The sequence below is a fragment of the Rhinoderma darwinii genome, chromosome 4 (genome assembly GCF_050947455.1).
Source record: "Rhinoderma darwinii isolate aRhiDar2 chromosome 4, aRhiDar2.hap1, whole genome shotgun sequence".
In the NCBI taxonomy this organism is placed as follows: Eukaryota; Metazoa; Chordata; class Amphibia; order Anura; family Rhinodermatidae; genus Rhinoderma; species Rhinoderma darwinii.
In genome coordinates this window covers 395,765,731-395,782,477 of record NC_134690.1, presented here as the reverse complement: position 1 = coordinate 395,782,477, position 16,747 = coordinate 395,765,731, and the positions used below count along the sequence as shown (strand labels likewise).

Here is a 16,747-nt window from a genome sequence, read left to right as displayed (position 1 = left end):
AATGTATATAAGTGTCCCGCATATAATGTATATAAGTGTCCCGCATATAATGTATACAAGTGTCCCGCATATAATGTATACAAGTGTCCCGCATATAATGTATACAAGTGTCCCGCATATAATGTATACAAGTGTCCCGCATATAATGTATACAAGTGTCCCGCATATAATGTATATAAGTGTCCCGCATATAATGTATATAAGTGTCCCGCATATAATGTATATAAGTGTCCCGCATATAATGTATATAAGTGTCCCGCATATAATGTATATAAGTGTCCCGCATATAATGTATATAAGTGTCCCACATATAATGTATATAAGTGTCCCGCATATAATGTATATAAGTGTCCCGCATATAATGTATATAAGTGTCCCGCATATAATGTATACAAGTGTCCCGCATATAATGTATACAAGTGTCCCGCATATAATGTATATAAGTGCCCCTCATATAATGTATATAAGTGTCCCGCATATAATGTATAGAAGTCTCCTGCATATAATGTATATAAGTGTCCTGCATATAATGTATATAAGTGTCCTGCATATAATGTATATAAGTGTCCCGCATATAATGTATATAAGTGCCCCTCATATAATGTATATAAGTGTCCCGCATATAATGTATATAAGTGTCCCGCATATAATGTATATAAGTGTCCCGCATATAATGTATATAAGTGTCCCGCATATAATGTATATAAGTGTCCCGCATATAATGTATATAAGTGTCCCGCATATAATGTATATAAGTGTCCCGCATATAATGTATATAAGTGTCCCGCATATAATGTATATAAGTGTCCCGCATATAATGTATATAAGTGTCCTGCATATAATGTATATAAGTGTCCCGCATATAATGTATATAAGTGTCCTGCACTTCTTTGCCGAGGCAGTCAATTTACGCGTCGTCGTTTGACAGCTGTCAAACGACGACGCGTAAATGACAGGTTGTCTGCACAATACGTCGGCAAACCCATTCAAATGAATGGGCAGATGTTTGCCGACGTATTGTAGCCCTATTTTCAGGCGTAAAACGAGGCATAATACGCCTCGTTTACGTCTGAAAATAGGTAGTGTGAACCCAGCCTTACAAAACAACAGCAGGCGGTGCTTTTAGGTCTTCATCCATTTATTTTACAACTGTAGCGCGAATCACGCGCGGCACACGGAAGTGCTTCCGTGTGCCGTGCACGATTTTCACACACCCATTGACTACAATGGGTGCGTGATGCAAGAAACACGGCTAAGTATAGGACATGTAGTGAGTTTTACGCAGCGGACACACGCTGTGTGAAAATCATGGACTGTCTGAACGGCCCCATTGACTAACATAGGACCGTGAGACGTGCGTGATTTTCACGTGCGTATCACGGACGTAATACACGTTCGTGTGAATAAGGCCTAAGTGTTAAAGGGGTTTTGTACCCAAACACATACAAAAGTGGATCCACCTGATATCGATCACATCTAATTGATCACATCTAAGTTGATTAACTTAGATGTGATCGATATCGTACATTTAAAAAAAAAATAAAAGTCAATTCAAAAAGTGCTCAAAAGAACTAAAAACATTATTTACTAAAAAGGTGTACATAGCCTTTAACCGTGGGCCCCTCGTTCTTCTGTTTGGTGGAGGTCCCAGGGGTCGTATCCACACAGATCCCACATTCATATCTTAGACCACAGAAAACCCCTTTACTACATTAGTGCAGCTTCATATTAATAGGGATGGACAGAGGGCTGTAGACTTTAGATACCAGGTAGCCAATCTGATAGATTTAGTGGCCTGGCAGTAAGAACTCAGTAGGTAACGGCCTAAAAAGTTGGCTCCTGGGGGGATATCTCCGGCCTTGGGAAACCTACAGTCTACTGACAGGTTTACAGAGAATTTATTTGAAAAACCCGTTATTTTTTTAATAATTAGTCAACTGGCCCCAGCATAATTTCCAGTTTAGAACCGACGCAGCCCCAACCCGTACCTAGACTTCTCAGGACAAAAAAAAAAAAAACTAACCTAAAGTACCCGAAAATTATGTCCAGATCATGTGGGATTTCAGAAAATACTGGTGGCTCAACACGGCACAAGCAGAAACTGGACAGCTCTTCTCAATATAACATGGAGTCAGTCAGTCGACATGGAGTAAATATCGTATGTATTACCAACCATCCAGCCTGGCGTTCACGTAGACCATGGCTTGGTCCAAATAACTGGCATAAATCGGGCAATGTACAAGGGAAAGATGAAATGTTTAATTTGGGGCAATTACTCCAGATATATTAAGATGGCGCACACTAGATAATACGTCAAGTATACTAGACAGGCTTACGCCACTTCACAATGCTCATAAAAAATTGGGCATAATAAATTTGGCGCAAATGTCCTAAGTCATTTAATATTGCGACTTTTATGCATCTTTTTTTTCCACGTCTGTCAAACATGTCTCAGAACAAGATTAAAATTGCCGTCTTTCCAAAATATGGCGCACATCCGGCGCTCCATTTTGCTAATGCACATTTTATGGAACAATTAATTTATTATACAAACATGCGGCAGAGTATCCCACTGCATTCAATGTGTAAAACATATGTCAAAGATGGCGGCGTGTGTCTGCTTGGCATCACTATTTTTTAGAATTCGGTGTTAGGCTTTGTTAACATTATATTAATACTTTACATTTGGCGAAAATCTCCCTAAGTTAAACAGGGGCTCCCATAAAACGCACAGTATACGTTTTTTTATGGTGGCCAACTGTATATAAGAGCCCAGCAGGCTTTCTATACATCAAAAAACAAACAGATAACATATACCGGTCTGGCGGATGCCAAAAAGACACTCGACAGCCTGTAGGGGTTTACGGACCAAACGTTGTGTGAACACGGCCATAATCACATTTTTTTCTTCTGTCTGAGGTCTAGCTACGACCGAAGACTGCAACGTATCCCTCTATCTAGGCATACAGAGGGTTACGTCATCCGAACCCCGCGGGCAGAGCGCTACCTGAAGTGTGAGCTTCTCGACATCATATATGGACAGTGACGTGAGGCGCTCTACAATGCCGGAGTCCCCGCCCAAAGCGTCGAGTCCCCGCGCAAAGCATCAAGTCCCCGCCCAAGCGCTCTCCAATGTATATATTTAGCATATACCGGTGACTGGTGGTATGTCCCCCCATAATTTCCGATGTTAAAAAACATATACCGCATGGTCTACTTCACTACTTGCACAACGGACACCGCCGGTTGCCGACGGAACCCATTGACTTTGATAGGTTCCGTCGGCGTTTGTGACCTTTCCGAGCCTCCGACGCAGATGTGAACGGAGCTTAACGGAACCCTATGGACAGTGTTAGAGTTTACGCCGACAATAACCCCTAAATGTAGTTCATAAATGCGACGTGCAGAATGCCTTAGGGCCTGTTCACATCACGAAAGTGAAAGTGAAAGCACAGCTTCCGTTTCAGTCACCATTGATCTCAATGGTGACGGAAACATCGCTAATGCTTTCCGTTCACTTTCCGTTGCGGGGTTCACCCGACGGAAACCTCCGACGGAACCCCGGAACGGAAAGCGAACGGTGATGTGAACAGGCCCTAAGGCATTCTGCACGTCGCATTTATGACGTGCATTCCGGCAGGTTTCCGGTTTTCCGACGGAATCAATAGCGAAGTCGACTCCGCTAAGTTCAATATATTAAAAAAAAAAAAAAAAAAGGAGAGGACATTTTACAAATGTTTTCAGTTCATTTATAAATAAAGTTGATTAAAAAAAAACACTACTTAGAGAAAAAAGGTATTACCAATCACAGGCCATCTTTCAGAAGTGAAAGATGAGCTCTAAATTGGTTGCTATAGGCAACAAAGCCAGTCTTTCTGTTAGACAGGTTTCAGAAGTTGGGCCTTGGTGTATGTTCACACGATAAACGCGAGTTGTTACAAAAACGTCTGAAAATCAGGAGCTATTTTCGCTTGAAAACAGCTCTGTATTTTCAGACGTTTTTGAGTTTGTGTGTGAACATATCCTTATTAAAAACGGCCGCGTACAAAAACGGCCTCGAAAAAGAAGTGCAGGACACTTCTTGGGACGTTTTTGGAGCTATATTTCATAGACTATTGAAAACAGCTCCAAAAACGTCCGTAAAAAAACGCTGCAAAAATGACCTTGAAAACAGCTCCATATTTTCAGACGTTTTTGAGTTTGTGTGTGAACATAGCCTCATAGAGAGATTGATAAACCAGCGCAACGTATTGTCATTATAGATTACACAGACCGCAACGTATGGTCATTATGGATTACACAGACCGCAACGTATGGTCATTATGGATTACACAGACCGCAATGTATTGTCATTATGGATTACACAGACCGCAACGTATTGTCATTATAGATTACACAGACCGCAACGTATGGTCATTATGGATTACACAGACCGCAACGTATTGTCATTATAGATTACACAGACCGCAACGTATGGTCATTATCGATTACACAGACCGCAACATATTGTCATTATAGATTACACAGACCGCAACGTATTGTCATTATGGATTACACAGACCGCAACGTATTGTCATTATGGATTACACAGACCGCAACGTATAGTCATTATGGATTACACAGACCGCAACGTATTGTCATTATAGATTACACAGACCGCAGCGTATTGTCATTATAGATTACACAGACCGCAACGTATTGTCATTATAGATTACACAGACCGCAGCGTATTGTCATTATAGATTACACAGACCGCAGCGTATTGTCATTATAGATTACACAGACCGCAACGTATTGTCATTATAGATTACACAGACCGCAGCGTATTGTCATTATAGATTACACAGACCGCAACGTATTGTCATTATAGATTACACAGACCGCAACGTATTGTCATTATGGATTACACAGACCGCAACGTATTGTCATTATAGATTACACAGACCGCAACGTATGGTCATTATGGATTACACAGACCGCAACGTATTGTCATTATAGATTACACAGACCGCAACGTATTGTCATTATGGATTACACAGACCGCAACGTATGGTCATTATGGATTACACAGACCGCAACGTATTGTCATTATGGATTACACAGACCGCAACGTATTGTCATTATAGATTACACAGACCGCAACGTATGGTCATTATCGATTACACAGACCGCAACATATTGTCATTATAGATTACACAGACCGCAACGTATTGTCATTATGGATTACACAGACCGCAACGTATTGTCATTATGGATTACACAGACCGCAACGTATAGTCATTATGGATTACACAGACCGCAACGTATTGTCATTATAGATTACACAGACCGCAGCGTATTGTCATTATAGATTACACAGACCGCAACGTATTGTCATTATAGATTACACAGACCGCAGCGTATTGTCATTATAGATTACACAGACCGCAACGTATTGTCATTATAGATTACACAGACCGCAACGTATTGTCATTATGGATTACACAGACCGCAACGTATTGTCATTATAGATTACACAGACCGCAGCGTATTGTCATTATAGATTACACAGACCGCAACGTATTGTCATTATAGATTACACAGACCGCAGCGTATTGTCATTATAGATTACACAGACCGCAACGTATTGTCATTATAGATTACACAGACCGCAGCGTATTGTCATTATAGATTACACAGACCGCAACGTATTGTCATTATAGATTACACAGACCGCAACGTATTGTCATTATGGATTACACAGACCGCAACGTATTGTCATTATAGATTACACAGACCGCAGCGTATTGTCATTATAGATTACACAGACCGCAACGTATTGTCATTATAGATTACACAGACCGCAGCGTATTGTCATTATAGATTACACAGACCGCAGCGTATTGTCATTATAGATTACACAGACCGCAACGTATTGTCATTATAGATTATACAGATCACAAATTTACAACACTTTTGTACATTTGAAAACAATACAAAATATTTTATGTACGTGTCAAGCAATAAACATTTCCCTCTAATATCATTAAATGGCGCAATTGTTAACCACACGCTGTAAACGTATGACACGTAGTCCTGGGATTTCAACTAGGAAATATATATATATATATATACACAAAAATAAGTAAAATAATAAAAAACAGATTGCGAGGTGGGTTGGCACGTGCCACAATTATACCTACTATATGTCAAAAATACCGAAACAGAATAGGAAACACATTCTACACTTTATTTTTGTCTGAATCTGCTTATTTAAAAAATAACTATAAAATTAAAGAATCATTATTTGATAAAAACTAAAAGCAAAAAAGAAATAAAATGACACACATATATATATAAAAAATCTATAACAGTATATATATTATGAAAATAAAACAGCTCTATGTGTCAAAAAGAAAAATAATGCAAAAGTTTTTTGGGTAGTCCAATAAAGCGTCGCTAAACCACCTCGTGCACCAAATCCCAAACACTCTGGTCGTTAAGGGGTTTATATCCTATCCAGACATGATATCCTTTTCTGGGAAAGCTGAGTGACAACCAATTCAACCGCCAGAACAGCTGCCACCCAGATCCTCCATACCACCGATTGGCAGATCAGAAAAGAGCATGAGAAAGTTGGGTGACAATTCAAAGCCAAAACAGACGGCAAAGTTGTCGCCCCCACTCTCCCAGACTCCTGACTGTCAGATACAAGAAATCTTTAGGAATTGCGACCCTCCAGCTGCTGTGAAGTTACACGTCCCAGCTGAAGACTAACATGGAATGTTGGGAGTTGTAGTTCTACAGCAACTGGAGAGCTACAAGCAGCAGAACTAAACATTGTCATCCCACAAACCAATAATATTTGTGAATTGTCCCCACGATTTACATTCCATGTTGCAACAATGTATCTGATCTTACTTCCTCAGTGACAACAAACTTCTTCTCTACTCTGGGACAAAAAAAAAAAGTTTTTAATGATCCAATTATGTACCAGCCTGTGCCAGGGGCAGATTGTGTGCAGCCACAACTGCTGGCACTTGTGGTTCCACAGGCACCTGGTTATGACAAGCTCCTGAGCCCTCCATACCTGCTGTGTCCTGTATGTTCATGCTGCTGTCTGCTCACATCCTTCTCCCCCACATCCACTTCCCATGCAGCTGTGTGGATACATTGCACCAGGTCTGCAGCAGTCAGTGTGCAACTACCACAGCCGCCCAGCTCCTCCTCTGATCCCAGCACAGGAAGCTATGGAGAGAGAGTGCTTCCTGTGTCACTGACATAATCCCTGTATTAGCCTGCAGCCTGAGGACATGCACAGTGCCCCTGCTGCTCCTCTGCACCCCCTCCCCACTGCACTGGGACTGGGGCTCAGCTCACACAGACTCCCTGCAATGCACAATATATGGAGATGAATGACATTAACCCCTGGGGCAGGGATGGGCAAGGCTCTGACTGCTTGGGGACTTGTAGTGAGATGGGGATTATTGTGCCCCAGTGTCACCAGTGCACAGATTTGGGTACATTGATGACATAATATCTGTAGGATCTACAAACAGCAATCATCTATTATCATTATTATGTGCTGTATACAAGAAGTGAGGAGTCTAGTGCTGGGAGCTTGACTCTAGTGACATCTAGTGGTAGCGAATAGAATTTACCACTTTTTTAGGGTTTGTTCACACGGCCAAATTACGGACGTAATTCGGGCGTTTTACGCCTGGAATTACGTCCGAAATTACGGCTTGAAAGCGTTGACAATCATCTACCCATTGAAAGCAATGGGCTGACGTTTGTCTGTTCACACGAGGCGTATATTTACGCGTCGCTGTCAAAAGACGGCGCGTAAATAGACGCCCGCGCCAAAGAAGTGTCATGTCACTTCTTCAGAGGTAAATGGAGCCGTTTTCCATGGAAAACCAGCTCCAGTTACGTCTGTAATGGACGCGGCGTTCAAGCGCCTGCACATGCCGTTACGGCTGAAATGACGGGGCTGTTTTCTCCTGAAAACAGCCCCATAATTTCAGCCGTTACGGACGCTGCCGTGTGAACACACCCTTAGGAAGTTTGGGTGCGCAAAGATGTTCAGCATCCAAGGTCACAACCTTGTAGAAAACCAATGAATTGGATAATCCGGCATATTTACTAATACTGGAATAAAGCAGAGAAGTATAAGGGTATGTTCACACGGCCTATTTACGGACGTAATTCGGGCGTTTTGGCCCCGAATTACGTCTGAAAATAGCGCCTCAATAGCGCTGACAAACATCTGCCCATTGAAAGCAACGGGCAGACGTTTGTCTGTTCACACGAGGCGTATATTTACGCGCCGCTGTCAAATGACGGCGCGTAACTAGACGCCCGCGTCAAAGAAGTGACCTGTCACTTCTTTGGCCGTAATTGGAGCCGCTATTCATTGACTCCAATGAATAGCAGCGCTAATTACGGCCGTAATTGACGCGGCGTTCAAGCGCCTGCACATGCCGGTACGGCTGAAATTACGGGGATGTTTTCAGGCTGAAACATCCCCGTAATTTCAGCCGTTACGGACCCCCGCCGTGTGAACATACCCTTACAGTGTATCTTGCTGTGTATACCCATGACTCACATCTGTTGGGTAATATGTAGCGCCGTTCCAGATCAACGCTAGTGGAGGGCCCTCTCATTATATGTATACAGGTCGAAATATGAGGTATAATTTATAATAGAAGGGACAATCAACTGCTGCAGTACTTTTTTTTGAAGCGTAAGAAGGGGCTTTCTGTCCACCATTGATTGATATGAAACATCCGCATCCCTTTTTCCCAAAAGTTCTGCAGCATCTGAAGTGTATATTATGATGTTCCGCCATACTACACCACACAGGAGAGCTGACAGCAACTCTATACTACACCACACAGCAGAGCTGACCGGTCCTCTATACTACACCACACAGGAGAACTGACAGATCCTCTATACTACACCACACAGGAGAACTGACAGCTCCTCTATACTACATCACACAGGAGAGCTGACAGCTCCTCTATACTACACCACACAGGAGAGCTGACAGCTCCTCTATACTACACCACACAGGAGAGCTGACAGATCCTCTATACTACACCACACAGGAGAACTGACAGATCCTCTATACTACACCACACAGGAGAGCTGACAGCTCCTCTATACTACACCACACAGGAGAGCTGACAGCTCCTCTATACTACACCACACAGGAGAGCTGACAGATCCTCTATACTACACTACACTACACAGGAGAGCTGACAGATCCTCTATACTACACCACACAGGAGAGCTGACAGCTCCTCTATACTACACCACACAGGAGAGCTGACAGCTCCTCTATACTACACCACACAGGAGAGCTGACAGCTCCTCTATACTACACCACACAGGAGAGCTGACAGCTCCTCTATACTACACCACACAGGAGAGCTGACAGCTCCTCCATACTACACCACACAGGAGAACTGACAGATCTTCTATACTACACCACACAGGAGAGCTGACAGATCCTCTATACTACACCACACAGGAGAACTGACAGATCTTCTATACTACACCACACAGGAGAGCTGACAGATCCTCTATACTACACCACACAGGAGAGCTGACAGATCCTCTATACTACACCACACAGGAGAGCTGACAGATCATCTATACTACACCACACAGGAGAGCTGACAGATCCTCTATACTACACCACACAGGAGAGCTGACAGATCCTCTATACTACACCACACAGGAGAACTGACCGATCCTCTATACTACACCACACAGGAGACCTGACAGCTCCTCTATACTACACCACACAGGAGAGCTGACAGATCCTCTCTCTATACTACACCACACAGGAGAACTGACCGATCCTCTATACTACACCACACAGGAGAGCTGACAGCTCCTCTATACTACACCACACATGAGAGCTGACAGCTCCTCTATACTACACTACACAGGAGAGCTGACAGATCCTCTATACTACACCCAGTGCCGGCCCTAGGATAGATGGCGCCCTGTGCGAAATGATCTTTCGGCGCCCCACCCCATCATTAAAAAAAAATGCCCCATAAAAAAATTATAATGCCCCTTTGGTGCCCCCATACAGTATAATAATAATATTTAATAATATAATATATTACAACCCCTTCAAGCATACAGTATTTTGTCCTCTAATTGTGCCCACAGTATTGTGCCCCCTGTAGTACCCCTACACAGTATAATGTCCGCTTAGTGGCCCCCACACAGTATAATGCCCCCCTGTAGATTTTGCCATATAGCCTACCTGTAGACAGCGCCATAATCCCCCACCTCCTTTTTGTAGATCGTGCCATACAGCCCCCCACACCTCCCCCTTGTAGACAGTGTGATACAGTCCCCCACCTCCCCCTTGTAGATCGTGCCATACAGTCCCCGCACCTCCCCCTTGTAGACAGTGCCACCAAACAAAAACAAAAATTGTACTCACCTAGGCCCCGTTCCCATGACGAACTGAGCTGCTCCATGACGGGACCCTAGTACAGAGTTTCCCAAAATGTCCTCAGGGCCCCCCTACCAAAAATTGTTTTGAGAAAGACAGAAAAAATCTAAGAACAAGCACTCCACTCGTAGGGCATGTTCACACACATTTTTTGTAAGGCATAAAAAATCTGCCTCAAAATTCCTTCAGCAACTGACAGCGTTGGGTGACCTTTTTTTGTGTTTTTTCTTAAGCTGTTGAAACTAATGCAAAAGACGCAGGAAAAAAGCTCCAAACGAGCGCAGCAGGTATCTTCTGCCTCCTATTAATTTCAATTGGCGGTCAGAGGTGAAAACCACTTGAAGACCATCAGCCCCCCACTCACAGAAAAATGACCATCAACCCCCCACTCACAGTAAAATGACCATCAGCCCCCCACTCACAGCAAAATGACCATCAGCCCACCACTCAGTAAAATGACCATCAGACCCCCACTCACAGATTCCCCCTGTAGGTAGCGCCACACAGCCCATTGTGGGTAGCACCACACAGCCCCCTTGTGGGTAGCGCCAGACAGCCCCCTTGTAGGTAGCACCACACAGCCCCCTTGTAGATAGCGCCACACAGCCCCCTTGTAGAAAGCGCCACAAAGCCCCCTTGTAGATAGAGTCACACAGCCCCCTGTAGAGTGTGCCACACAGCCCCCTGTAGGGAGTGCCACACAGCCCCCTGGTAGGGAGTGCCACACAGCCCCCTGGTTGGTAGTGCCCACAGCCCCCTGGTTGGTAGTGCCCCACAGTCCCCTGGTAGGTAGTGCCACACAGCCCCCTAGTAGGTAGTGCCACACAGCCCCCTGGTAGGTAGTGCCACACAGCCCACAGCCCCCTTGTAGGTAGTGCAAGGACTACGAAATGACCGATAGCTGGCCGGCAATAGGCATTCAAAAAAGGACAACTGTGCAGGAGCACACAAAATACCCAGCTTTCCCAGCTATCAAATAAATCTGTGGAAATGAACTAAGTTATAACTGAGTAAAGGATTAATCCTTTTAGCTAGATTCAATAAAAGTTATATCTTAGTTTATTTCCACACTTTTTTTTTTTATACCCGGAAAGCTGGGTATTTTGTGTGCTCCTGCACAGTTGTCCTTTGTAGGTAGTGCCACACAGCCCACAGCCCCCCTGTAGATAGCAACCCCCCTCCTTCCAGTAAAGATAGCGCCACTGTAGCTCCCTGAAGGAGCGGAATCCCCGTGTGCCCGGGGATTCCGCTCCTGGAGCGCTGCTTGATACCTCTGTCCATATATGGACAGTGACATCAGGGAAAACTCCTGAGGCGGAATCCCCGTCCACAGCATTGCAGATGCTATGACCGTCGATTCCACTCCAGGACAAGCTCCTGTCGTCTATGTCCATGACATCATTGGCTTCTCCTGGAGTGGAATCCCCGGTCATAGAGTCTGCAATGCTGTGACCGGGGATTCCGCTTCAGGAGTTTCCCCTGATGTCACTGTCCATATATGGACAGAAACATCAAGCAGCGCTCCAGGAGCGGAATCCCCGGCCACACGGGGTTTCCGCTCCTTCAGGGAGCTACTGTGGCGCTAGTAGACAGCAGAGCAGGGAGATACCTCCCTGCTCTGCTATAGTGCCCCCCTGTAGATAGCAACCCCCCCTTCCAGTATAGATAGCGCCACTGTAGCTCCCTGAAGAAGCAGAATCCCCGTATGGCCGGGGATTCCGGTCCTGGAGCGCTGCTTGATGCCTCTGTCCATATATGGACAGTGACATCAGGGAAAACTCCTGAAGCGGAATCCCCGGGGGTCACAGCATTGCAGACGCTATGACCGTCGATTCCACTCCAAGAGAAGCTTCTGACGTCTGTGTCCATTACGTCATTGGCTTCTCCTGGAGTGGAATCCCCGATCATAGAGTCTGCAATGCTGTGACCGGGAATTCCGCTTCAGGAGTTTTCCCTGATGTCACTGTCCATATATGGACAGAGGCATCAAGCAGCGCTCCAGGACCGGAATCCCCGGCCACATGGGGATTCCGCTCCTTCAGGGAGCTACGGTGGCGCTATCCTGGAAGGGGGGGTTTGATATCTACAGGGGGGCACTATAGCAGAACAAGGGAGGTATCTCCCTGCTCTGCTGTCTACTAGCGCCGCTGTAGCTGAAGGAAGCTACAGTTGCGCTAGTAGACAGCAGAGCAGGGAGATATCGCCCTGCTCTGCTATAGTGCCGTCGATACCGCTATAGCAGCCACAGCAGCTGCTAGCGGCGCCACCGTCCTCATGTCCGGTGTCACCGCTATCAGCCGCTATGGCAGCTACAGCGGTAGCCACTAAGTGAAGAAGCGCCCGGGTGCGACTGCAGTTAGTGTGTGTATCCCCGCTGGTAGTTGCAACGGCGCGGGGATACACACACCCGCTGGCGCCCCTCTGGCCGTGTGGCGGCTGGCGCCCTGTGCGACCGCACTGGTCGAACATAGCTAAGGCCGGCCATGACTACACCACACAGGAGAGCTGACAGCTCCTCTATACTACACCACACAGGATTACTGACAGATCCTCTATACTACACCACACAGGAGAGCTGACAGATCCTCTATGCTACACCACAAAGGAGAGCTGACATATTCTCTATACTACACCACACAGGAGTGCTGAGAGATCTTCTATACTACACCACACAGGAGAGCTGACAGATCCTCTATTCTACACCACACAGGAGAGCTGACAGATCCTCTATGCTACATACACCACACAGGAGAGCTGACAGCTCCTCTATACTACACCACACAGGAGAGCTGACAGATCCTCTATACTACACCACACTGGAGAACTGACAGCTCCTCTATACTACACCACACAGCAGAGCTGACAGGTCCTCTATACTACACAACACAGGAGAACCGACAGCTCATCTATACTACACCACACAGGAGAAGTGACAGCTCCTCTATACCACACCACACCACACAGGAGAGCTGACAGATCCTCTATACTACACCACACAGGAGAGCTGACAGATCCTCTATGCTACATACACCACACAGGAGAGCTGACAGCTCCTCTATACTACACCACACAGGAGAGCTGACAGCTCCTCTATACTACACCACACAGGAGAACTGACAGATCCTCTATACTACACCACACAGGAGAGCTGACAGATCCTCTATGCTACACCACAAAGGAGAGCTGACATATTCTCTATACTACACCACACAGGAGTGCTGACAGATCTTCTATACTACACCACACAGGAGAGCTAACAGATCCTCTATTCTACACCACACAGGAGAGCTGACAGATCCTCTATGCTACATACACCACAGAGGAGAGCTGACAGCTCCTCTATACTACACCACACAGGAGAGCTGACAGATCCTCTATACTACACCACACAGGAGAACTGACAGCTCCTCTATACTACACCACACAGCAGAGCTGACAGCTCCTCTATACTACACCACACAGGAGAACTGACAGATCCTCTATACTACACCACACAGGAGAACTGACAGCTCCTCTATACTACACCACACAGCAGAGCTGACAGGTCCTCTATACTACACAACACAGGAGAACCGACAGCTCATCTATACTACACCACACAGGAGAAGTGACAGCTCTTCTATACCACACCACACCACACAGGAGAGCTGACAGATCCTCTATACTACACCACACAGGAGAGCTGACAGATCCTCTATGCTACATACACCACACAGGAGAACTGACAGCTCCTCTATACTACACCACACAGCAGAGCTGACAGATCCTCTATACTACACAACACAGGAGAACTGACAGCTCATCTATACTACACCACACAGGAGAAGTGACAGCTCCTCTATACCACACCACACCACACCACACCACACAGGAGAGCTGACAAATCCTCTATACTACACCACACAGGAGAGCTGACAGATCCTCTATACTACACCACACATGAGAGCTGACAGCTCCTCTATACTACACCACACAGGATAGCTGAAAGATCCTCTATACTACACTACACAGGAGAACTGACAGCTCCTCTATACTACACCACACAGAGAACTGACAGATCCTCTCTACTACACCACACAGGAGAACTGACAGCTCCTCTATACTACTCCACACAGAGAACTGACAGCTCCTCTATACTACACCACACAGGAGAGCTAACAGCTCCTCTATACTACACCACACAGGAGAGCTGACCGATCCCCTATACTATAACACGCAGGAGAGCGGACATCCTCTATACTAAATCACACAGGAGAACTGACACTCCTCTATACTACACCACACAGGAGAGCCGACAGCTCCTCTATACTAAACCGCACAGGAGAGCCGACAGCTCCTCTATACTACATCACACAAGAGAACTGACACTCCTCTATACTACACCACACAGGAGAGCCGACAGCTCCTCTATACTACACCACACAGGAGAACTGACAGATCCTCTATACTACACCACACAGGAGAGCTAACAGCTCCTCTATACTACACCACACACGAGAGCTGACAGATCCTCTATACTACACCACACAGGAGAGCTGACAGATCCTCTATACTACACCACACAGGAGAACTAACAGCTCCTCTATACTACACCACACAGGAGAACTGACAGCTCCTCTATACTACACCACACAGGAGAGCTGACAGATCCTCTATACTACACCACACAGGAGAACTGACAGCTCCTCTATACTACACCACACAGGAGAACTGACAGCTCCTCTATACTACACCACACAGGAGAACTGACAGCTCCTCTATACTACACCACACAGGAGAGCTGACAGCTCCTCTATACTACACCACACACGAGAGCTGACAGATCCTCTATACTACACCACACAGGAGAGCTGACAGATCCTCTATACTACACCACACACGAGAGCTGACAGATCCTCTATACTACACCACACAGCAGAGCTGACAGATCCTCTATACTACACCACACAGGAGAGCTGACAGATCCTCTATACTACACCACACAGGAGAGCTGACAGCTCCTCTATACTACACCACACAGGACAGCTGACAGCTCCTCTATACTACACCACACAGGAGAACTGACAGATCCTCTATACTACACCACACAGGAGAACTGACAGATCCTCTATACTACACCACACAGGAGAGCTGACAGCTCCTCTATACTACACCACACAGGAGAGCTGACAGCTCCTCTATACTACACCACACACGAGAGCTGACAGATCCTTTATACTACACCACACAGGGGAGCCGACAGCTCCTCTATACTACACCACACAGGAGAGCTGACAGCTCCTCTATACTACACCACACAGGAGAGCTGACAGCTCCTCTATTCTACACCACACAGGAGAACTGACCAATCCTCTATACTACGCCACACAGGAGAGCTGACCCCTCCTCTATACTACACCACACAGGAGAACTGACCAATCCTCTATACTACACCACACAGGAGAGCTGACAGCTCCTCTATACTACACCACACAGGAGAGCTGACAGCTCCTCTATACTACACCACACAGGAGAGCTGACAGCTCCTCTATACTACACCACACAGGAGAGCAGACAGATCCTCTATACTACACCACACAGGAGAGCTGACAGCTCCTCTATACTACACCACACAGGAGAGCTGACAGCTCCTCTATACTACACCACACACGAGAGCTGACAGATCCTTTATACTACACCACACAGGGGAGCCGACAGCTCCTCTATACTACACCACACAGGAGAGCTGACAGCTCCTCTATACTACACCACACAGGAGAGCTGACAGCTCCTCTATTCTACACCACACAGGAGAACTGACCAATCCTCTATACTACGCCACACAGGAGAGCTGACCCCTCCTCTATACTACACCACACAGGAGAACTGACCAATCCTCTATACTATACCATACAGACGACCCCCCAGGTCAACTTCAAAGAGGACTTGTCATTATGCTATCCTGCCCTATTTGTGCCGTTTGGCTAATGGAATTATAAGCCTGCTGTATACATGAGGGGATCGCACCTATTTTTCTCTTCCCATGTCTCTCTGACCTTCTTACCATTTATTGACAGGCTGCCATGTATCTTCATGTACACAGAGCAGCTTGTTAATCACTGGTGAGAGGGTGCACTGTATTCTTTATTAAGCTCGATTAGCCAAACAACATAATATTTTTTGTGCTGTTTTGACTAATATTAGCGCAGACCTGTCCTTATACGATGATGGACTTAAACAGGAGGGCATAGTATAATGACAGATCAGATTTAGGATATTTTCACATGGGTCTGATATGTTGTGAAAAAC

The 16,747-nt window shown here is 45.7% G+C and overlaps 2 protein-coding genes across 3 annotated transcripts in view; one reads left to right on the top strand and one right to left on the bottom strand.

The window, feature by feature from the left end:
- Positions 1 to 7,211, bottom strand: part of DISP1 (dispatched RND transporter family member 1) — a 74,921-nt gene extending 67,710 nt beyond the window's left edge. The window contains exon 1 of the mRNA XM_075863370.1: positions 7,070 to 7,211. The gene's annotated coding sequence lies outside the window, so the exon portion shown is untranslated. The remainder of the gene's footprint in view (positions 1 to 7,069) is intronic.
- Positions 1 to 16,747, top strand: part of TAF1A (TATA-box binding protein associated factor, RNA polymerase I subunit A) — a 471,716-nt gene that overhangs the window by 86,657 nt on the left and 368,312 nt on the right. The window lies entirely within an intron of this gene.